Raw genomic sequence first — 23341 nt, 5'->3', positions numbered from 1 at the left:
ATTCCTCCTCTGGACAAATTCTTAGTGCTCGTTGACGCTGTGCACACACTACGGAGCACGTCTGGTGCAGGTGTTAGGAATACACCCATGGCCTGGACACAGAGGCTGGAGCAAGGGGGAGCGGGGAGGAGGTAAGGGATTAACCTGCTAAATCAGCTCACAACCCAGGATCAACCCTTCTACAAGGGGCAGGTCCAGCTTGTGAGAGTTTTGACAATTTGGGGACATTTCTTCAAGAGAAAAACACAAAAATGTGTTACTTTTGGACATTTTATTAAAAAACATGTGATGGGCACACACTGAGGGTACATCCCCCAGTGCCTAAGGAAAGGCCCACACTGGAGAGGTTCTCATTGACTGTCTCAACTCTGGCCTTGAATTTCAGTAGTCCCTCCTGATCCAGACATGCCATTTTAGTGGCCTCCCTTTGGAACTTTGGGCAGCTGCCCTGGCCCTTTAACTCACCACGGGAGCAGTCATCTCATTCCCACCCTGCTGAACCATTTAGATATCCCAGTCCCCAAGTCCCGGAGCTGAAAACTCTAGTTGAGGGGCCCTGAAGTGATGCATAAGGCTGTATCTCCTTAATCTCCAGCCTCCCAGAAAAATATTTTTGCAATAGCAGCCAAATCCATCAAAGTAAAAGGAAGAGTTGACAAGTGGAGGGAATTCTCTGCAGAGGGAAAGTTAGAAAGTCAAGGGAGGTTGAGCAAATCCTGAACCTAAGCTTGTGGAAGGACAAGGGGAAGGTGGTCCCTGGAGCCACAGGACATGAGGATCAACTGGGAGCATGGAAAGAGAAACAATTAGAGAGACTGGCCCCCACCCAAGATCTGGGGACCAGATTCTAGAGCTGTTTTAAAAGACACCAAAAGGGAGGTGAAGAATGTAGGGTTCTAGCTATCCTCACTGTTCACATCCCAGTAAGGACAACAGAGGAGAACTATGAAGCCCACGGTGGCCCAAGAATACTGAGGCTCCATAACCATTCTGCAGTCACAAGACTTGGCCATTTGGCCCACCAGTAGTTTGAGAGGGGAAGCAAAGGACACAGGACATAGGGCATGGCTGTTTCTCCAGACTTTGCACTTCAACAAGACAGGCATAGACCAAATATCCTCATTTCCCTCATGGCCTCTACGGGTTTACTGTCCCTCATTTATGTCTTTAGTTCATCTATAGCTTAAAGCCCCTTGCAAGAATGATGGTTATAATCTGCTACCTACTGGATAATTCTTTAGAATAATTTTATATTTTCCTGACCAAGAATGCAAGGGAACTAAAACAGCAGTTTACTTGATTCATGGCTGGCTGCCTTCTCTTCTTGTCTGTCTGTCTCTCCTTTCCTCCTTCCTGCCCCCTAACTCCCTTCTTTCCTTCTTTCCATTTTGCCTCTATTCCTTAATGGACATTTATCGAGTACCCATTTGGGAATGGGCTTTGTTCTAATAACCAAATTGCTGTCATATTGGCCACATTTACACTCACATTTATTTTCTTTTCTCTGTGAAGTGAGTTCCATCTCACCTTGAGCAAATGCTCCTAAACTGTACTCACTTGTAGTTTGGCAGCTAGACAATGCACCCCAATGGGCTATGACATTCATTAAATGATATTCATTAAAATAATAAATCCAATGATTTTTAAATTTTAGATCATCTATTTCTTTCTAATTATTTGTATGCATACCTACCTTTTGTGCACTTTAGAACCATATTAAATAAACTTTGGTGCACAAACATTATCATAAACATTGAAAGGATATACTTATGTGTCCATTTATCAAAACGTGATGATACAGGTTCTTGTCCCAATCAATTGTGTGGTGGAGTCCACCCTGTTAGACAATAACTGGGTGAGAGTACATTTCATGTCTGTAGAAATATTTGCTCATGAATAAATTTTTGAGTTTGAGAAAATGCATCTAGGACATCTGGATGTGCTCTGAGATTTCAAAGAGCTGACATTTGTGTCTTTGTGTTAACATTCTGATCTGTCTAATGATTGTGAAACAAACATCTTCCATTTTCATTTCTTTTCATTTTACTGTTTTGGGCAGAATCTGAAAAAAAGAGATAAATTCTTAAACATGTTCAATAAACTAAAAATAAAGTACCAAGAAAGTGTCTCAGGTCATTTTTACATTTTTTTTGGGTTGATGTGCCAATGTTTTGGACAATACAAAAAGAAAATGAAAGAATAATGAAATAATCATAGTTTATTTAATTATTTTTTATGCTACCAGCTATTTCCATTGTTATCCTCTGCTTATTATTTTAGTGTTTTTTGGGGGGTTTTTGTGTGTTTGTTTTTAGCACAGTTGGAAATAATGAATAAAGATGAAATAATTCCTAGAATGCTAAACTAGTGAAATGAAGATATAGGAAAAAAGATCACCAAGATTCCCACTTTTTTTTTAGATTTTTAAAAAGGGCCCAAAGGACCCAAATGGTAATTGGAGGTAAAAGACTTTTTCTTTTATTTTAAAACTAGAGGCCCAGTGCACGAAATTCTTGCCCTCAGAGGAGGAGGGAGGGTGTCCTTCAGCCTGGATTGTGAGAGGGCACAGGCCAGGCCAAGGGACACCACCAGTGCATGATCGGGTCCAGGGAGGGATGCGGGAGGTTGGCCAGCCAGGGAGGGACCACAGGAGGGCTCCAGGGTGTGTCTGGCCCATCTCACTCAGTCTCTATCAGCCGGACACCAGCAGCAAGCTAACCTACTGGTTGGAGTGTCTGTCCCCTGGTGGTCAGTGCACATCCTAGCGAATGGTTGAACAGCCTTAGCATATCATTAGCATATTACACTTTGATTGGTTGAACGGTCCACCGATGACCAGACACTTAGCATATTAGGCTTTTATTATATAGGCTATTGAATAATATTATTATATAATAATAAATACCATTTTTATATAACTAAATTTTCTCTGTGTTCTTTGGCAAATCTCTAGTAAATAACAAAAGGTGTGAAATAGCAATTATACAAATACAACTAACTGCTCAAGAAAACCTCACAACTCAGTATGTGTCTAGCGACTCTGACAGCACACTGAGGGTGCCAATCGCACTTTGTCAGGTGCTTTTATTAAGACAAATCATGATGTTTCCCATGTAAATTTTAATATGTAGAAACTTGAAAATTATTTAATACATAAAGACTACTAATAATGTCAAGAGATGGTGGCACATGGGGACTATACAGTAAAACAGGAAGTCATAATCATAATAAGCAGAGTCATTAGAGGCTTTGCTGGTTACTGAGTGCTGTGCAGAGGTGACTCCTTTGTTGCCCAAAGTCTACCTGTGGTCAGGTGGTCTTCCTGAGACTTGGCCTCAATCTGCTTGCTCTCCAGGCCCATTCCCTTCACCTGCACCTCAGGGCAGTCATACCTTCACAGGGAACTCTGTGGGAGACTAGGGCATATATGTTTCTGCTTCCATATAATTTAAACCCAAAGAGATTCTTGGCTTAAATCTCATAGGTGACTTACGTGGCTGATTATTTACTCAAATGTGAGGAATCTGATAAAAATTAAATTCTATGATTAAAAAACCCACTTTTCATTCAATGCCTAAATAGGTGAAGCAAGAGAAACAAAAGACATTTTGCTGTTGAAAAATCCTGGCTTCCATGTCCCATTGAGCCCAGTAGGATGTATAAGTCAGGATGTTTAAGACACAAAGCCAGACACCATGACACTTGCCCTCAACTCCTGGAGGGTCCCCAGGCTGCAAAGAGAGGAAAGCCAAAAGGCGACCTCTAGCCTTGGGGTCTGGTACCCACACACCAGGCTGCCAATGTATGCTCTTCTGGTGTGACAAATATGTCACAGCTATCCTAATATATAAAAACCCTGGGTCGTAACAACTGGTCACAACTGAGGCTTGACCAACCGGAAGTCAGTCTTGAAGTCAGCCTGGGTTGCTGTGGCAACCCAGCACCGACTGTTTCCACTGCAGGCAAGGTGCCCCAGCAGTGTCTGCTGAGGGGGCTGCGAATCAGGGCCAGAGAGAGACCTGAAGAGAGAAACAGGGACTGATCCATTGCCTCTGTGGCAGCTTTTGATCAGCACTTGCCTCTCTCTTTCTCTCTCAGTCTGGCCATCAGCTGTGCCTCCATTTCTCTCCAGGCCTCCACTGGGGCTGCTGATCAGCCCCGCCTTTCTGATCAGGCCCCTTTGATAGGCCCAGAGACGCTGACTGACATAGAAACTGACTAATCAGAACAAAATCTGGCTGAAGTGTGAGGAACCAATCGCTGCCTAGGAGGTGGAGCTTTTGAAGCTGACTGGCATAGAAACTGACCAATCAGAACCGAATCTGGGTCAACTGTAGGGAGCCAATGGCTGCCTAGGAGGTGGAGCTTTTGATGCTGACTGGCATAGAAACCAACCAATCAGAACCAAATTGACTGGCATAAGAGGGCAGTTAGGGGTGAGCTCAGGCCTGCAGGGGAGGGCAGTTGGGGCAAGATCAGGTTGGCAGAGGAGGGTAGTTGGGGGCAACCAGGCCTGCAAGGGAGGGCAGTTGGGGGCAAGATCAGGCCAGCAGGGGAGGGCAGTTGGGGGCGAGATCAGACTGGCAGGAGAGGGCAGTTGGGAATGAGATCAGGCCAGCAGGGGAGGGCAGTTGGGGGCAACCAGGCCGGCAGTGGAGGGCAGTTGGGGGCGAGATTAGGCCAGCAGGGGAAGGCAGTTGGGGGCAAGATCAGGCAGGCAGAGGCAGTTGGGGGTGAGATCAAGCTGGTAGGGGAGATCAGCTGGGGGCAAGATCAGGCCAGCAGGGGAGGGAAGTTAAGGGTGATCAGGCAGGCAAGCAGGTGAGCAGTTAGGAGCCAGCAGTCCCAGATTGTGAGAGGGATGTCCGACTGCCTGACTCCCAATCATCGGGCCTAAACTGGCAGTCGGACATCCCCCAAGGAGTCCCCAATTGGAGAGGGTGCAGGCTGGGCTGAGGGAACTCCCCCTTTGTGCATGAATTTCACGCACCAGGCCACTATTTTTATACATAAGTGGTTTGGGGCAAGAATATCTAGTATGAACTAAATGTGCCAATGAGATATTCTGGACGATTCTTCCATTTGCCACCATATCTCTTTGAATTCTGCCTTGCCTTGCAAAGTGACGCCTCTAGGAGAGGTACTCCAAGAGATCATTAATTTTGCCTAAATTACTTTTATGAAGCGAGGAGGGACAGCAAAGAAAATGAGCTAACATGATGCTTTTTAAAATGTGTTTAAATGAGCTTCTTTCAAAGATTCATGTTTACCCACATAATATCAGACATTAAGACTGTCTTGCCAAATGTACCACCTTTGCAAATTAGTATTCCTGGAACAGATGACTTTCTATCGGTACATCAGATTTTCTGGCAATGTACTGCTATTGAAGGGTAAGGATCATTATTCTTTAGGGCAAGATGCAAAGAAAAATGAGACCCAATCCAGAGGCGTCCATGGCTGGGTTTCAAATACACTTGTACTAATCGTCCTTGAAGCAACACTCCTGTGCATTATAGATTGCCTGAAACATCCCTGGGTAATATTTATAACAGAACAAATATTGGCTTTATGTAGAATAAAATTGTACTCACATTTTGGGCAATTAAAAGATAAACCATGTATGGCTTATTGAAACAAAAAGGAGGGCTATATTTTTTCTTTAAAGTATTGAATACTTTATTTTCTTTAGAATATTGAATATAATAATTAATCCCTTCAAAATATAGGAGAAGTAAGTGCAGCACCTGGTTGGAGTGCCCTTGAAAAGCAGACAGTCATCACATGGAAAGCCGCACCACTGCCATGAACTGTGCCTGCAGCAAGTGTATATCCACAGACCCCACCATAAACAAGAAGCTACCCACAAAAATGAGCAGTTCTATTGGTGGCAAAACCACGCCAGGTGTTAGGCCTCCGTTCAGCAACCTCGCTACTTGAGTTCTGGCTAAGAAAAATTCAGACTATAAGAGAAACACTCAAACTATAAGGGAAAGTTTATTTAGAAAGTCACAGAGGTAGAAGAAATGAGCCGTAGAAGAAATGGGCTCGGGAAATGAGTTACAGAGGCAAAAGAAGGGCCCTTGAGGATTTTTATCTGGAGGTCTCAGGGGAGGATCTCAATAGAATAATCATCAGCTTTCAAATTGTGCCCCCTCAGAGTCATGGTCTCTACTGACTGACACCAGGGCAGGGGGTCATATAAGTTGGTCCTGATGTCTGCCATGGCATTGCTGCTTCTCTGGGCCTGGAGCTAAAACACAGCTGAAGCCTAGATGTCATCTCCCGGGGTTAATGCTTAAGGGCAAAGTCATGCAAGAGCTTATAGTTTTGCCTGTTGCTAGGCACTGGGAGCTCTCTGCCCTGGTGACCCTCTGCACCTGGCCTAACGTTCCTACTCCGCTCATGCCTATCTACCCACCTATTCCAGTTTGATTCAACAAGCAACAATTTAATTTCAAAATGAGGAAGTGAACACATTTGGTTTTTATGTAGCTTATCTCTTCTGATAAGCATAGAACAATTCACATTACATTTGCATTAGAATGAAATTGTAATTGATGTACCCTACAATGAATATTTTTGACTTAGCCCCCAATTATCATAAATGTTGAGTTAACAGTAGGGATGCTGAACTTCTGTTAAAACAAAGGGAACCACTGTTCACTTCTCTTAATTTTTGCTTTTTACAGGTTTCTTGTGATTTAGACATTGATAAAAATGGATATAACAGACCTGTATGAATACGTAACACATGTATATTTTATAATAAAAAATAGATATCTTTTACTAAATTTGATTTTAATAAAATAACATAGGAAAAGTTTAAGATTCAAAATGGCCCTAGTGTGTTTACTTTATAAAATAAACTTTAACTTTACATCTCTCTGTCTCTCCCTCCTGCATTCTCTGTAGCAATGATTTTCAACCATTTCCATCTCATGGCACATATAAACGAATTACTAAAATTCTGCACCACACCAATAAATGTTATATTTTTTTGTAAATCTGACCAAAAAATAGGTATGGTTTTGATTCATTCACGCTAAACAACTATTGTTGTATTGGCCATTGTCACTTTTTTATTTGGCAATCTAAGGGAAAAGAGGTCAGTGCCCCTGACTAAATAGTCAGGTATTGCATATTTTAATGTTGCATATTTTAATTGCAGCACACCTGTTGATACTCGCTGCTGTATATATGTATCTAAATCTGTGCATCTATATCTATATATCACCTATATCTCTACCTATAACTGTATTAATATCCCTATTACCATCCCTCTGACAAGTAAGTGAAAATTTTTTGGTAGCTACTCAGGATTACTTTGTTACCAGAAGCTCCTGTTTCTTGCTCACGGCAGTCACAAATATCAAAATATATTTTGTGTGTGCTTTTTCCAAGGTTTCAAAAGAGTTTAAGTGGGTTCATAATGGAAATCACTGTTTACTCAGATAAAACCAACAACTCTGGGGCTTCCCAATGCCTGGACAGGCCATGGAGCCAACACGTAAAGATAAAAGGCGGCCTGGGCTACGGTCGAGCACCTCAAGCGTGGAACTATGCAAATAGGCGCTCGGCCATCCCAAGGTCTGGAACAAGCCGTGCATTAGGAGCCACAGCCGCTTCTCAATTGTGAGCCCTGAGAGCTTCTTCTCTCAGGTTGCTGGACAACGTGCTGCAGCTGTAGGAGCCACTGCTTCCTCGGCATCACCGCTGAACTTTACCCATCACACACTCTCAGAGCGCTCCTTCATTAAGTCAACAGAGCCTCCCCGTGTAGATGGCCTGGGTTATTTACACAGGCTGAACCTGGGCAGGTCACTTACTAGTAGGCCTTCATCCTTCTATGGTTTAAAGAGTTGAGTTTTGAATGGATTGATTCCAAGAGAGCCGGAAGAAATAAATGAGAATTTTATCCAGGTCCTTATTCAGACGTGGGTCACTGTCACAGAGTCTATTGTAAAGGGCTCCCTGTCATGTGAAGTTCCTGATGGGATGACTCAGGATCAAATGACTGTGTCTTCTCAGATTTTATTGAGGCTTCCTGGAGAGGAAGAAATTCTACCTCAAGAGAGAAGCATTAACTTCTGCCTGCATTTCAGCCTGCCAGCCTCCCTTCTGGATTTCAGACTCGGCCCCCAATTTTCTGAGCCAATTCCTTAAAATAATTTTTTATAACATTATATGTAGAGATATTATAAAGATATCTATATAGAGATGTTATTGATATGCTTTTATATAAATTTACATAGAATATATAGAAAGAATATATCTGTATGTCTATATATGTTTATATCTATATCTACCAATTATTGGTTCTATTTCTCTAGATACATCATCCAAGGCCAAGACTTTTTCCCAGGCAAAAGAGAGGAGCCCGAGGTGAGGAGCAGAACGTAAGGACTCACTGTTCTCAGATGGGCCCTCACCAATTACAGTGGGAAGCACCACTTAGAACCTTGTAGATGTCCTGCTGGTGGATCAGGACTCAGCCAGATATCTGTAGAGAAGTGGAGGCAAAGTTTGTCCATACTTCATATCAGCAGGGAAGTTTGCCAAATATTTTATATTGAACAAAGTTCTGCAAGGACGTAAGTGTAAGTGGAGCACTGAACAGTCCTTCCATCTTCATAGCCATACAGGATGCCCCTTGATAGCTTCCAGAAGGCTCTGGCCATGTCTCTCTCCTCCAATATGGTACATTAGAGATGCCTACACATAGGATGGACTAAGGGTTAAACAAAGGACAAGTGTCTCTTTCCAGATGGCCTTGGTTAGGTGTGCTTCTCTGGGTTTGTCTGAAACAGGTCTCCAGGAAAAGTGAGTCTTATATTAGTTGCATGTGGCTACAGTAACAAATTACCACCATCTGTTGGCTTAAAACAACAGAAATGTATTCTCTCTCAGTTCTGGAGCCTACAAGTCTGAAATCAAGGTGGTCTCAGTACCAACTTCACTATTAAGGCCCTAGAGAAGAATTCCTCCTTGTCTCTCCAGCTTGTGGTGTGTGCTGGCAATCTTTAGCATTCCTTGGCCTGTGGAGGCATCACTTGAACCTCTGCCTTCATCATCATATGGCCTTCTCCCTCTGTGACTCTTTTTTCTCTTCTTATAAGGACATCACTCATTGGATTAGGGCCACCCTAATCCAGTATGACATCTTATTTAACTAGTTATATCAGCAAAGGTCACATTCTGGGGTTCTGAGTGGACATGAATTTGGGGGACTCTGTTCACCCTAGCACAATGAACCATGTGCTATTCCCTTAAACACAGTAGTAGACATTGTGAACCTGGAGGAAACAGGACCCTTAGGGGTCCTGATCAGTCAGAGTTCTTCTCAATAAGGAGAGGATGAGGGCATAGTCATCCTGATCTCCTGTAGGGAAGGGGTTCCCAAGACATGGACTTCCAGGCAAACCCAGTCACCTGCAGGCCCTTCCTAAGCACATTATCAACAGGCAAAGCTTTGTCCAGACCAATTCCGATCTCTTTCTTTTTGGAGAACCATGCTCTTCTCTGACCTACTCTGTCCACTCTTTGGGTCTTGTGGTTTTCCTCAGCTCCAGATCTTCGTCCATCACCTGGTCTCTGACAAGCTTTGATCATCAGGTTTAGCATCCAATTTCCTCCCCATGAAATTTTCTGCTGCTGCTGAGTTTTCTCTGTCCTTCTGTTACCCTACAAAGACCTTTCCTTCAGGTTTCTTTATTTTCTACAGGAGTCCGGACGATAGAGTTTATGAAGACATGGAGCTGAAAGAGAAAATTATCTCTCACACCCTTCCCTTTTTCATTTTCACCTGTTCTTATTCCATCTTCTTCAGAGAAAGCTAAAGAGATCATTTCAGTTTTTCACAGGAAGCATCCTATCCCTGTACCTGATGTTTAGTCATTCTGATATGGCGGATGATGAAGACCTGAGCTCTCATCGTGCTGGACCACAGTATAGGAAACTTGATGAGCCCTGTCATTACTAGAAGTCCATTTGAAGAAGTAATAGTTTCTGATAGGTACAACTTGTGAAGGTGAGTTTCCCAGAAGGATTTATTTTTACTGACTTTTAGAGAGAGAGAAACATCAATGTGAGGGAGAAAAATAGATCAGTTGCCTCTCATACTCACCTTGATTGGGGCTCAAACCTGCAACCTAGGTATGTGCTTTGACCTGGAATTGAGCCCACAATCTTTTGGTGTAGGGGGCAATGTCCCAACCAACTGAGCCATCTGGCTAGGGCTGCCTTTGTGTTTGTATTATTCCTGCTAATAACTGGAAATTTCAAGAGGGTTTAGAGTTTAAAATCTCTTTTATGCCTATTATTATCTCTGATTCTCCTGAAGACACAATCATTAGTGACCAATTCAAAACTGAGGAGGATAGCTGATGAATCAGAGGAGCAGTGCAGATGGTGGACAGACACTGAGGCAGCCCCTCCCATGATAGAAAAATGATAGCCAGTCCCATGAGAACTCTCATCAGGAATTGCTGTGAGGAGTTGGATGGATGCAGCTCTCCGTTATTCCAGGGTTAGTATCGGAAAAACTTCACAACCAGAAGAACCTGGGCACTGACACACCAGGACAAGGCCAACCATAAGCCACTCTTTGGTCATGATGATGTGGGCCACCACCAGCCCTGCAGAGCCTGGGCCTAGCACCGCTTCTGAATGAGGAGCTGGACCTTGCGGGCAGGACCTACCTGGGATGCAAGCATCTCCAACTCTCCAAAACACAGCACACCTCTTCAAATTTCCCCTGGCAGTGTTAACACTAGCATGATGGATAACAGGGCTATGAAGGCAGGGTGGGGGGCACGAGGGACTCCTGGGACACATAAACTTGGGAACCTGAGTCAGATTCATGTTAACTGGTGTAATGACTCCTCAGTGACTTTGCTCTTGTTGAATAGCATCCCAGTCTTCCAAGAGGAGATGTGCTGCAGGATGCTTTTCAAACATCCTGGACACGAAATCCCAGGTGCATGGAGTTCCCAAGATCAGGAAAACCTGCTCTGAGAGAGGTAATCCCTGGGTCTTGCACACTGGAAAGCAACACTGCATCAATGGTGTGTGGTTCCTGAGAGGGACAGGTGAGGCAAATGTGTACAGATGCTGACAGATAACATGGGGAAAGGTCCCAGGGTCTCCCCAGAGACGGTGTGCCCACCCACAGACCCTCAATTTACCACATTGTAGAGAACTGCACTGACCTTTTTTTTTTTTTTTTTTTGCAAAAACCTTTATTGGCTGTCTCAAGCCAGTGTGTATTTAAGAGTGTGTGAGCCTGAGTATGTGCATGTACACACGTGTGTGTGTGTGTGTGTGTGTGTGTGTAGAAACCGATACCCATTGCTGAGAATAACACAAGACCGATCCTTGGACCTCAAAGGAATGGTGAGCAAAAGGCAGAAATGACAAGGACATGGCAATGTTCTTAGTCCTCCCTCCCAAAAACCCTCATCACATGTCAGGACAAAAAGTTGGTGGATATTTTACACTTGACCCTTGGGTAGCCAGGTCAGTAAGTTGGCCTCGGCCACATTCTTTGTAACAGACTCCTTCACCTGGTTCAGATCCTTCACAATCTTAATACTGCGAAAAGATTGACCGAGTGTGTACCCACTTTACTGCATATAACTGCATTTTCTAAATTTAGAGCAGCCCTCTGAGATTGGAAGACAGGTTTGACATTTTTATCTTAATTTTGCCTCATTCCTACTATGTCGTGTAAAGCATTGCTATAGAACACTGAGTACAACAGTTGAAGAGTGGGCTAAATTGACAGTCACACACATGAGTTTGTCCTTTCGGGGAAAGTCTAATTATTAAGAGTTAAATACTCTGCTACTTTCTAAAAATAATAAGCTAGAATTCAGGAGGAATATTCCCAGAATATTGTGACAATAGCTGACAGCAAAGTCGAGTTCTCGTGTTTTCTTCAAGGTGTACTCTCATTATACTGTAGACTCACGGTTAACCAGGGTGAGGACGCCCTGGAACAATCGTAGATATAACTCAGCAGATCGTAATGAAAACAGAATATTCAATGGAGTTCAAAATCAATAGATTTTAGCCAGTCTTATGCTAACGAAAGACTCCGATTTCTTCACCAGTCTCCTGGGGGTTTGAGTAAATTACAATGCAAAGCCCCTCCCAGAGATGGGGTCAGCACTTTCCTGGTGGGCTCCCTCTAATGTCCCTTTCCAACCACAGGCAGCGTGGGCCAAGCTTGGACGCACTGCGATGCCGTATTGATTTAAGGACATATTTGTCCTCATCTGTTCAGGAGGAACACCAGCCCCGGATCGTAAGGTTCTCCTAATTGGATTCAGCCTATTTTGTATTAACTAATTAGGACGGTTCCTTTTTTCTGCATGCTCCTTTCTGTCCGCTCAGCAATTTTAATCCTCTTTATTTCGTGAAGCTAGAATCCAAGGTTCATTATTTTCTTTTTAAATATTTGACAATGCACTTCCAGCTCGATCAGAGTGACTGGGGGTACATTAAAAGAAATGCAGATCTAATTTCTCTCTACCTTTTTAATATTCTTCCTTTAAACTTTCTTGTAATGTTCCCTCCCCTCCCCTGCCTCCTGCACATGCACACACACACACACACACACATACACACACACACACACTCAGGTGCACACACACAGAACCTGCTAACCTCAGGGCACACATCTGTGTGTCTGGAGGTTTTGATCAGACCTTTCACAGATAATCTTGTATTCCACTAATATTAGACCCTGGGTTTGCAAAAGAGATGGCAGCTATGGCCACACACTCACTACCCCAGTCTCAAATTCAGCCCAACTACTGAACAGCTTTGACTTAGCATTCCACAGGCATTTGATTTGAGTGAAGCAAATTTTATGGAACTAGACCTCTTGAGTCTGACTCTGCACTGCCTTTGTCCTGGCTGAGCTACATGCCTAGAGCTTCTTTTGAAAGCAATGTGAGCCCTGAGCTTGGGCCAGCTCTGCAGAGACAGGCAGGGAGGGGAGAAGCCGGCGTGTGTGAGGGCCATCGGCGAGTCATTTGGACAAACCTGGGATGCAGTGCGTAGGTGAGCTCCTTAAAGGACATGGTGTTCACTGATCGCACAGTGGCCATGAATGAAAATACAGTGACTGAGAGCCTCCCACACAATGTGGAGGCAAGTGGGAGAGGTTTGAACTGGAGGACAGAGGCACGGATCCGCTAGCAGTTACTGTCTATTAAATTTTACGTAGGATTTGAGAAAATCAAAGTTCTCAAATACTAAAATTATAAAAGCCTTGCTTCGTGTAGAATATGTTCTTAGGCACTCGGTAATGATTATGATATCATGTATGTGTTCTAATTCAAATCTGCTGAAACGGTCCAAAAGAATAAGTATTTAGATGCCCCAAATTAGCACATGGCTGAGATGCCCCTTCTTGGCAGCCCATGGAAACTGCTTTTTTTAGTGGTGATTGGTATGTCAAAATTATGGCTGTGTCTTCATTTTAAAGCTCAAAATAGTGTACCTTTTAAAATCCGACATCTGTAATTCTCTCCGTGTAGAATATGTTCTTAGGCACTCGGTAATGATTATGATATCATGTATGTGTTCTAATTCAAATCTGCTGAAACGGTCCAAAAGAATAAGTATTTAGATGCCCCAAATTAGCACATGGCTGAGATGCCCCTTCTTGGCAGCCCATGGAAACTGCTTTTTTTAGTGGTGATTGGTATGTCAAAATTATGGCTGTGTCTTCATTTTTAAAGCTCAAAATAGTGTACCTTTTAAAATCTGACATCTGTATTCTCTACATCTCTGTAGACAAGGGAGAGTGTGAGTCTGTGGTTACCTTCTGTGGAATCTGGAGATCAGAAACAGGTGAGGGTGAGGGAAAAGGTGAGGCTGGTGGGCCAGTCACCCAACCTGGGGCACTTCAGCCAAAAGAAGAAAGACAGAGGGTGCCTTTAAAGAAGTGATACTATCAAAACTGACTCAAAGAGTGGGGAAAGTTTTCATTGTCACCAAGGTGTCAATTCTGCCAGTTTTGCCCTCAGCTCATCTGAGAGTTATGTTTAAAACACCTTATAACCAGAATAAAGCCTAGACAGCTTATCCTCTTGTTAGATGTGAAGGTGAGGTCCTATGTCATCTGAAAAGGTGCCCAGAAGTCAGGAGCACAGCGTGCCCTGGAGCCACTTAAATGTGGTTCTTTACCTTTAAACTGCAAGTGTGTTGTCTGTCCAGGGCTTTTGGATAATGGAATCATTAGGTATTTCTCTCACACCTCCAAACATCCATTTAAACAAGTTGTGTGGTGTTTTGTTTGTTCCATGCAAGCAAAAATCTCTTCGCTGTGAAAGCTGGCCAATCTGCTGACTGTGCTCATCACGGGATTTGGCCAGGAGGGCCTATAGATTTTCCTTGTCGGCACAAGGTCAGAAATGGATTCGCCCCCACTCCTGGTGTGTCAGCCTGGCCTCCCTCGTGGGACAATGCTGCTTGAGTCTTGCAGGAGTTTTCTGTGCTGATCTAACCCCATGGAGGCGACTGTCTTAGCAGACCATCTGTGCGGTTCATACCACCTCAAACGGACTTCACTCATCTGGGACACGCTGGGTGTTGCCCTGTCATAGATTCATTTGCTCTGCTTCACTCTGCATCTGAGCAAGATTGTGCATGGCCTTCTAAGATTTCCCTGAAGTCCTGGGCTACTCAAAATCCTAGAGGTCGGAGAAGTTATGTCAGTCTGAATCCTGATGACCAAAATAACATAGGAGAGAAAGTGTGCCAAGGATTGCTTTGTTCATCTGTATGCACGAACATCCATGTGGGTGACTGTGCCCTCAGGACTGTGCCAGTGTGTGTGTGTGTGTGTGTGTGTGTGTGTGTGTGTTGTATAGTTACCGTGAGGCCCTGACTAGTCTTCAGTCCCATTCTGAGAATGGAGTGCTGAGGACCACACTGCCTCCTGTTCTTTTTCAGGACACCCATGTTTAAGGAACATCACAGAGATTTAAAAATGCAAATTAGAGAATGAGCTGTGGGCCCCAATGAGAGTGTTAACACTGGACAAATTACTGAAACTCTTTGTTCTTACTCTTCCTATGACCCTAAATGGGATAATAATATCTTTCTACTAGAATTTCTATAAAGTGCAAGTGAAATAACACATGTAAAGTGCTTTGCATGGTGTCTAGCACAGAGTAAACACTCAATACATTTTGGTTACTATTATTATTATGTTAGCCACTTACCTCTGTTTTACTATTTTGGTGAAGCAAGGAAAGAGAAGCAGGTGTGAAAATGGCCTTTTATGACTTTTTTAAAATGATGTTTCTTTCTTGTCTGCATTATTTCTGTTTTTCCTTCTATCATCTTTAGGATATAACATAAGATATATACGAACCTCATTTCCAAATTTGCAGAGCCTCCCAGAGTTAAGAAGCCTAGGACCTGCCCCCTAATTCTGCTTCCACCAGTCCATCTTAGAGACTCAAGTGCAGATGTCCACAGGGTCATGGAATAAGGCCCTAGATCGTGTGGAGGAGCAATTCAGATAAGGTAAGGACGTGCAGTGATAGGAAGTCTGGAAGGATGTAGGCCCTGACTTATTACTTTGTATGGGAAGAGCTGACAGTCTTCAGGTTGGAAAATGGCAGGGTCACATTTTGTTTCAGGAAGATAGACCAGTCAGGTTATGCTAAATGCAGCTGTGGTAACAAACATCTCCCAAAATTCTTCCAGAGGAGTGTAAAACTCTCTTTTGTAATCATACTCCCAAATCTATATAGTTTTTCATTCTCCCTTGTTATTTATCCCTCTCCCTGCACAGCTGCATATCCTGTAGTGTCCAGAAGAGCAATTCCTGGAGAACTGACAGAATCCCTGGACACAGAGATGATGAGGAGGGTGGAAAAGATGATGATAAGGGCATCAGGGGTAGGAATCACTTAACCCTTCCTAATCCTCACAAGTGAGATACAGATTCAACTAAGGGCTTAGTTAAATATATCCATTTATTTTTTTCAACTGTAAACAAAGGAGTAATTTTCACTGTGCTTCCAACCCGACAAATCTATAATAATAAAAGCATAATATGCTAGTTAGACTGGATAGCCAAATGACCTTCTGGACTTCCTTCCGGACAACCTTCCGGATGAAGCTGGGGCTGCAAGGGCTGAGCCCCTTGCACAAATTTCATGCATCGGGCCTCTAGTATTTAATAAAGATGTTTCCTTAAAGGGAGTGCTGCTCCTGGGGGAATCTTTCAAATACAATACTGAAGGGTTTATGATGTTGATGACATTGGCAGGACAGCCTCAGTGCAAGTCTTGGAGGCATGGGCTCCAGTGTTAGGAAATGATAATAGTGTGCTTTATCTGGAAGGTAGGGCCATTTTGAAGAAAACCCCAAGGAGATCTTGTTTTTGTGAGAAGATTAATTATTTGAAATAATGTCAGACAGTAAAACAAAAGCATTAATTCAGAAACCGAACCAACTGCTCTAGGCTAAGAAAGCACATTAATTTTAAGATAAATCAGAGTTTGACTTTTTGAATGTGGCAAGAGAAGGTGTTTCCAAGAGTGCTTTTTGCTGAAATGCTATCTCGTTACCCGCAGTCCAGAAATTGATTTTCTCATGTATCTGGTCCTTGCTCATTTATTTCTGGCCTCTTTATGTTGCAAGATTCCATTCTTCACCCCATGGGTGTCATCAACTTCCCCCAATGTGCGATTTCACAAGGTTTGTAATTTTAAGACAGAGGAGAGAGTGGACACGGGAGCATCTCAGTTGCTGTTGGGAAGGGCCATGTCAGGGGAGACGGTGCTAACAATGCAGACTGGCAGACAGTACTGCAGGGTGAGTATTGAACAGGTGTGTCTGTGGAAGGAGAGCCAGGATATGTATGCAAATTATTAAAAGGTGTGAGATGTTTATCATTTATAAGCCACGAAATGAATCATGAAATAAACTCTTCGCACACTGGGGGGAAAATGAATTGCTGAAATGACAACCGAGATTGAATAAATTCAACAGATTTCCTCAAAGTCAATCAACCAGAAGGAGAAAAATGCATTTGCTCAGAGACAACGTCAGGAATGAGCTTCTCAGGCAGCTGCTTCCTGCTCAGAGCTTCCTGCATGGTGTTTGCAGACAGGACTTGGGATCCTAAAAAATCCTTGTTTTACACATTTCATCCCAAGTGATTAGCTAATGACATCAATCACAATATATCTATACTAATGAATTTAAAGGGGGTCACCAGTAGATCTATTAACCCATGTGCTTCTAAGCTGACATTTGCTTAATATTTGTGAGTGCATGTAAACCATTAAGCTTCATTCTTTTAGCCTAAGAAAGCAAGACAATCTGCATTGTCATGACACCTGAATTAGAGAACATTTGGTGATGATTATTTATTCATTTTAGTTCATAAAAGAAAGTGTTTTTTGGAAATTTGTTTTAATAATATGTAGGAATGTTTAAGAATATAAATAAAGGTGAATGAATTAATTTTTCTAAATTAAGTTGTTTATTTTACTACTAAAATCACTATGACCTTACAAGTTTGAATTTGATGGGTACATTCCTTTGTTATTATTGTCAGATAATATTTAAAACTCACCCCCAGAAGGGGACATATGTAACACTTTCAACAATAAAGATTAAAGAAAACAACTCACCCCCAGATAGAACCATCCCAAATTGCCCCAGGGTGGGCTCATGGAGAGAGGAGAGGGGCTCAATGGATCCAGACTGCCAGGCGCATCAGATCAGGCCCCAGACCACACCATGCTATCGGTGAGCTCCACCATGGCCAGCTTGTCAGTTCCTTCTGGTTCAGCACGTGGCCTAAACCAGTGGCTGGGCTTCTGGTGACATTCGAGAGCTTCCTGGATTAAGAGGGCTTCAGCTCCCAGGACTATAAGCAGCAGTAACCACCACATGAATTCACCCTTTTCTGTCTACCACAAAGTTAGATAACTTTCTACCTCAAATTTCCATTTAATTTATGAAGAGAAATGGATGCCTATTCAATTCAGGACAAACTCTTCAATTTAGTTCAGGGTTTCCTGCCTGCCCTCTTCTCCTGGTAGAGGATCACAGCTCCAAGGCCTTGAAATGTGGAGGCATCAGGCAGGCACCTGGCTCACCATTCCTAAATCCCAGCTCCCCCAGCATCTATCTCAACTGGATTCCAGCAGCTGCAGTCAGTGTCAGCACAGCACCCCCTGCAAGGACCCATACAGACCAAAGGGGTCTTCAGAGGGACCCGTCCTTTCCATCAATCTCCATAATCCTCTCAGAGGATGTGGAGAGTGTTGGGTGCTCTCATTGGTGCTGCCCTAGACTCCTCAGCCCAGCAGCACGTGATTTTGTGCCCTTTCCCTGCCTTCTGATGTGGCACAGGGTGAACTCTGACATCTAACCTCCAGTTGGCCACCACTGAGATGGGGCCAAGTTTCCTGTCCTCTCAGATCCCAGAGCCCATATGGGGTTTCCATATTCTCCCTCCATCCCTTCCAATGGGAGGGATGCTCAGCCTCCCCCACCAAGCCCTTCCAGTCTAGGGAGGAGCAAACTGCTCGTCTGTGACCCACACCCACACCCACACCCAGTTATTGAGGATTGAGGCTGATAAACTGGAAAGCTCCAGCAATTCAGAAAGTCTTCTTTCACAGCTACTATCCTTGTCATGAATCTCATTTACTTTGGAGCTCAAATGCCAGGAACTGGTGCCTTTTATTCATCTGCATATCCTTCCCTCAAGCTGTGTACTTGAAATTTCTCAACCTCCACAATTATTTCTAAGGTGGCAAAGGGCCTCAAAATGAAATAAATTAGAGGGTTTGAAACACCTACGTTAATACACTTACCTCTCACTTGACTAAGAAAGTTTAGTTTATTCCTGAAAACTCCGCCCTTAAGGGAAGAGCCAATTTATGAAAAACAGTTTCCAATTAATTTCAATGAGATAAATTATGATGTGTCTCAGCTCAACTCAGGTGATTCAAACAACTTTCCTAAAGAGAAAAAAACAACAACCCATAAATTGAACAGTAAGCACGAGCCTATACAGATAATAAGCAACAGTTCCAAAGTAAGTGTATACAGTTTGCATATAAAATGTAATGTGATAAAAAGGAATTATGTGCACTTTTCTTTTTGCTGTCTTATATTCTTCACCAATTTAAAAATATGTTGGGGTTCATGGTTTTCTTGCATTGAAACTGTAGTAAAAGCAAAAGTATATTAAACAAACAAACAAAACACTTTTAGGACAAAATAAAGGCTCCGCATAAGAGTCCCAGACACTGGTGGAAATAGGTAGGTGAGCCATGGACCCAAGGGTCTTCCAGGAGGCACTACCTCCATAGCTGTCACCCACATGCAAAGCATGAGATGGAGGATGCCACCATTACGTCACCATGCAACTACAGCTGCAGAATACCTGTGCTTCACAGAACACTTGCCATCAGCCTGTGTCCAGGTGCAGAAGGTCATCTTGTTCTCTAGTACAAACATACACAGAGATGGAGGCAGTAAGCTGCGCAGGGAGCAAGCCTCACACTAGAAAGTTATTATCATCCTGTGAGTCCTATTATCTGCTCCTCACATATAAAGAGGCTAACACACAGTGGACAGCAAGCAACTTGCCGTGAGGAGTCAGAGACCCAGAGCCTGCTGCTCTCCATCAGAACGAGGAAGGACCATCTCAGCCCTTTGACAATGCACCACTTACATGGCAGCGATTAAGGGGATAAACCCACCTGTGGCTGAACTAGCTAATCTAGTAATAAAGACCTGCCAACATAATGAAGGACTTGGGCGTTTCCAAGAAACTGGATTAACTCATCATAATACAGAGCTCGGCATTTATGGAGTGACTATTCCAAAAACTTGAAAACGACCCACAGACACAGACATGATTTCATTCAGTACTCAGCATGCTAGAGAGAGAGGAAGAGGCTGGGGTTGTCACCTCTTCTTGCACACCAGGAACTGCCAACACAAGACTTCATTAGCAGCCCACACACGCACCAAATCAGAGTTGATTGGGTACTGTGAGCCAAATATATACTCTCTAACTTGTCTTGCATATCTGATCATGTTATTGCAAAGAAACTTTTATGAATGATAAATGCATTTTTAAAACCCTAATTTCATATTCTGGAACTGTTATTGGTAACAACTATTAGCTCAGTTTCAGAAGACACACCTCATGGAGGCCAGAATACAGCGAGACCCATGTCATTTTGAAGTTGGATGGTTCTAACTCCAAAGCATGAGATGGAGGGTGCCACCATTACGTCACCATGCAACTACAGCTGCAGAATACCTGTGCTTCACAGAACACTTGCCATCAGCCTGTGTCCAGGTGCAGAAGGTCATCTTGTTCTCTAGTACAAACATACACAGAGATGGAGGCAGTAAGCTGCACAGGGAGCAAGCCTCACAAACATAATGGCCTACAAAAAATGGGACCTGAAAATACATGATTGGCTTATGAATGCTGCTGATGAAAAGGCCTTGGAGGCTTGAAGCAAGCTGGGGTGTTGAGATCCATTATAGGAAATGGGAGAAGCAGAGAGTGAAGATAAAATGGAATAGTGTTTGTGGTGATTCATTGATTTGGAAATTTTAATGACACAAGGAAACCTTCCAGATGTTTCTGTTTGGAGACTTTAAATGTATGTTTCTGAATAGAGACAGAGCAATAGGCCCCCAAAGCTGGTTGCAGAGAGAAAAACAATTGACAGACTTGGTTAAGCTCATTTTAGTCTTTGTCAACATTAGATAAGTTCTAGGTAAGTAATAGAATGGTTTCTGGTGGGGGGGGGGAGGGCGTGGTTAGAGACAATTTTTTCTCTAGGTTCTAAATATTTCATTCTCTATAAACAAATATAAAAATCTACCCTCTCTATTGGTTCTCTTTGGACCAAGCTCATACAACTTGGCACCCTCACTTCTGGGCTTCTTAGGACTTATGGCTTAGCTTCCTTGTATGGACTTCCTTGGATACTTGTGTATGCTTTTATTTTTAATCTATGCTTCACTTTAAAACCAGAATGTGAGCCCCTCCAGGACAGGAGGTATGTCTTCTGTCCTTATGTCCCCCAGGGGGATGGCATTGAAAGTGAAAGTTGACTGGTCCATGGGGCTGTGCTAGGGCTGACTGAGACCTGTAAGTGCTAACCCTTCTCAGGGATGCAAAGACCAGCCTGACCCTTCACAGTGAGGATGGAAGCTGCGGTTTGAAGTGTGCCTCATCCTTTCTGAGTTGATTTGTATGTGATTTAAGGCCACAACCTTCTTAGGTTTTAGAATCAGCTAGTTTAGAGAACTTATTTGAAAGGCTGTAGCGGTAGCTTAGGGGAGGAGGCAGCTCCATTTGTACTTGGAGAGTGAGAATCCTTGGGATTCCATGGTGCCTACACACTCATCAAGACCTGGTGGCTGAGCGGGCACTTTGGCATCAGCAGCTGCCTGGTTACCCCATTAATTCAGGGGTAGTAGTCCCAGCCTCTGTTGCCTCAGTTTTCACATCTGGAAAGTGAAAATAAGATCATCCCTGTGTCAGAGGAGTAAAGTAATTGAGGCATAACACCGCAGGATGAAAAATGGCCTCTGTGACTGTGTGGTGAGGGGGCTCTGGACATGTCACTTAGGCCATGGACCTTACCACAGGGAGCCAACCCTGGGTATTCGGGTGGGCCCAATCTAGGCCCTGGGGCTACCATAACAAAGCACCACAGGTGGGCGGCTTAGACAACAGAACTTTACTGTCTCAGAGGTCTTGAGGCTAACAGTCCACGGTCAAGGTGTAGGCAGGGTTGGTTCCTTGTGAGGCTGTGAAGAGAATCTTTCTGTGCCTCTCCAGCTCCTACTGGTTTCTGACCATCTTTGGCATTCCTTGCCTTATAGAAACATCACCCCATCACCTCATGTGTTGTTTTAAGGCACCAAGTTTGTGGTAACTTGATATGAGAGAAATAAAGAACTAAAACAAATGGTATATAAAGGTTACCACGGTGCCTTGTTCAACAAATGTTGGCTATTTTGTATATTTAATCTGTCTAATATATGCATGCATTTTTTACCTGCTTAAATTCTGTGGATTTTTTTCAGGAAAAAGACTGCCCTGTGCGTGCGCACGCATACACACATACACCCAGAACTGGATTTATATACTGCAGTGTTTACTACCTTGGTCCAATATAACACATCTTGTCAACCTTTGGAAGACATTGAATAAATTAATTACACATGTTACTAAAATGACTCTGATGAGATGTCCTAAGTGTGTTTAAACTATTATTTTATTCAGCTCGATCTGCATAAAGAGCTACTGTCTCCTATACCAACGCTATCACTTTTCAGAGGGAGCCATGCTAACCTGACAGGTTTTCCTGCATGTTAATTTAGTCACATCTGTCAGTTCCAAGTTGAAAAGTGTAGCTGTCCAGTGCCAACATCCCTGAGGATGGCCGGGATGGCACTGAGCTACTGGGAGCAGATTGCAACCCCTGAGTCAGAACCCAGCCTTGTCTTCAGCTCTGCAGCCCTGGGGCCCAGTCCAGAGGGCAGCACCTCAGCTCCTGTCAGGAAAGGGGCTTAGGCATTTGTAAGGAATGATGAACACACAAGAACGATAACTCAAATTTCCAGGGGTCAAAAGGAATCATAATGATGATGATATAGAGAAATATATTCTGTTCATTGACATGAAGCTAAAATAGAGTTGAGCAAGTTTTGTACATTCCTTATTTATGAAAATGCAGTCTTTCCAATGGCATGCCCACTGCCTGTCCTGCACCCATTCAGACCCTAAAGTTTCAACCCCCTCCACCACTCCCCAGATTCAGCCATAAACCCTCTTCTAGTTCAATGGAATTGAAAGATTCGCAGGCTGAGGGGAAAAGGAGCAACAACGAGCCAGCCTCACTGCTGCTGAGGTGGACAGCCATGTTTATTGAGCACCTACTGTGTATGAGGAATTAAGTTCAGAGATTTTACACACTATGTAATGTAATCCTTTGCAAACATGCTCTTCTTCCCTCTGGAGCTACACCATTTCCTCTTTCTGTGCTAAGAATATTGGGACCAGACATAAATCACTTAGCTGTTTATGCTAGGAAATTCCTGCTCCTGGAAGATAAGACCATTAACCAATTAAAATAACTGATCTATCAGGCTTATCAAGACTTATCAAGACACTTGCTCTTCAAGACACTCACCTCGCTGTACTGATCAACCCCAAACTATTTCTGTCACATGCTGTTCCCACTTCAACCAGCTCCTTTCAATGCAAGACTTGCCTCTCAGTCACCTGGCTCAGGACCCTGGACCCCTG

The sequence above is a fragment of the Myotis brandtii genome, unplaced genomic scaffold, assembly GCF_000412655.1.
Source record: "Myotis brandtii unplaced genomic scaffold, ASM41265v1 scaffold115, whole genome shotgun sequence".
NCBI lineage: Eukaryota > Metazoa > Chordata > Mammalia > Chiroptera > Vespertilionidae > Myotis > Myotis brandtii.
The sequence above is the reverse complement of the archived record's forward strand: the minus strand, read 5'-3'. Positions refer to the sequence as shown.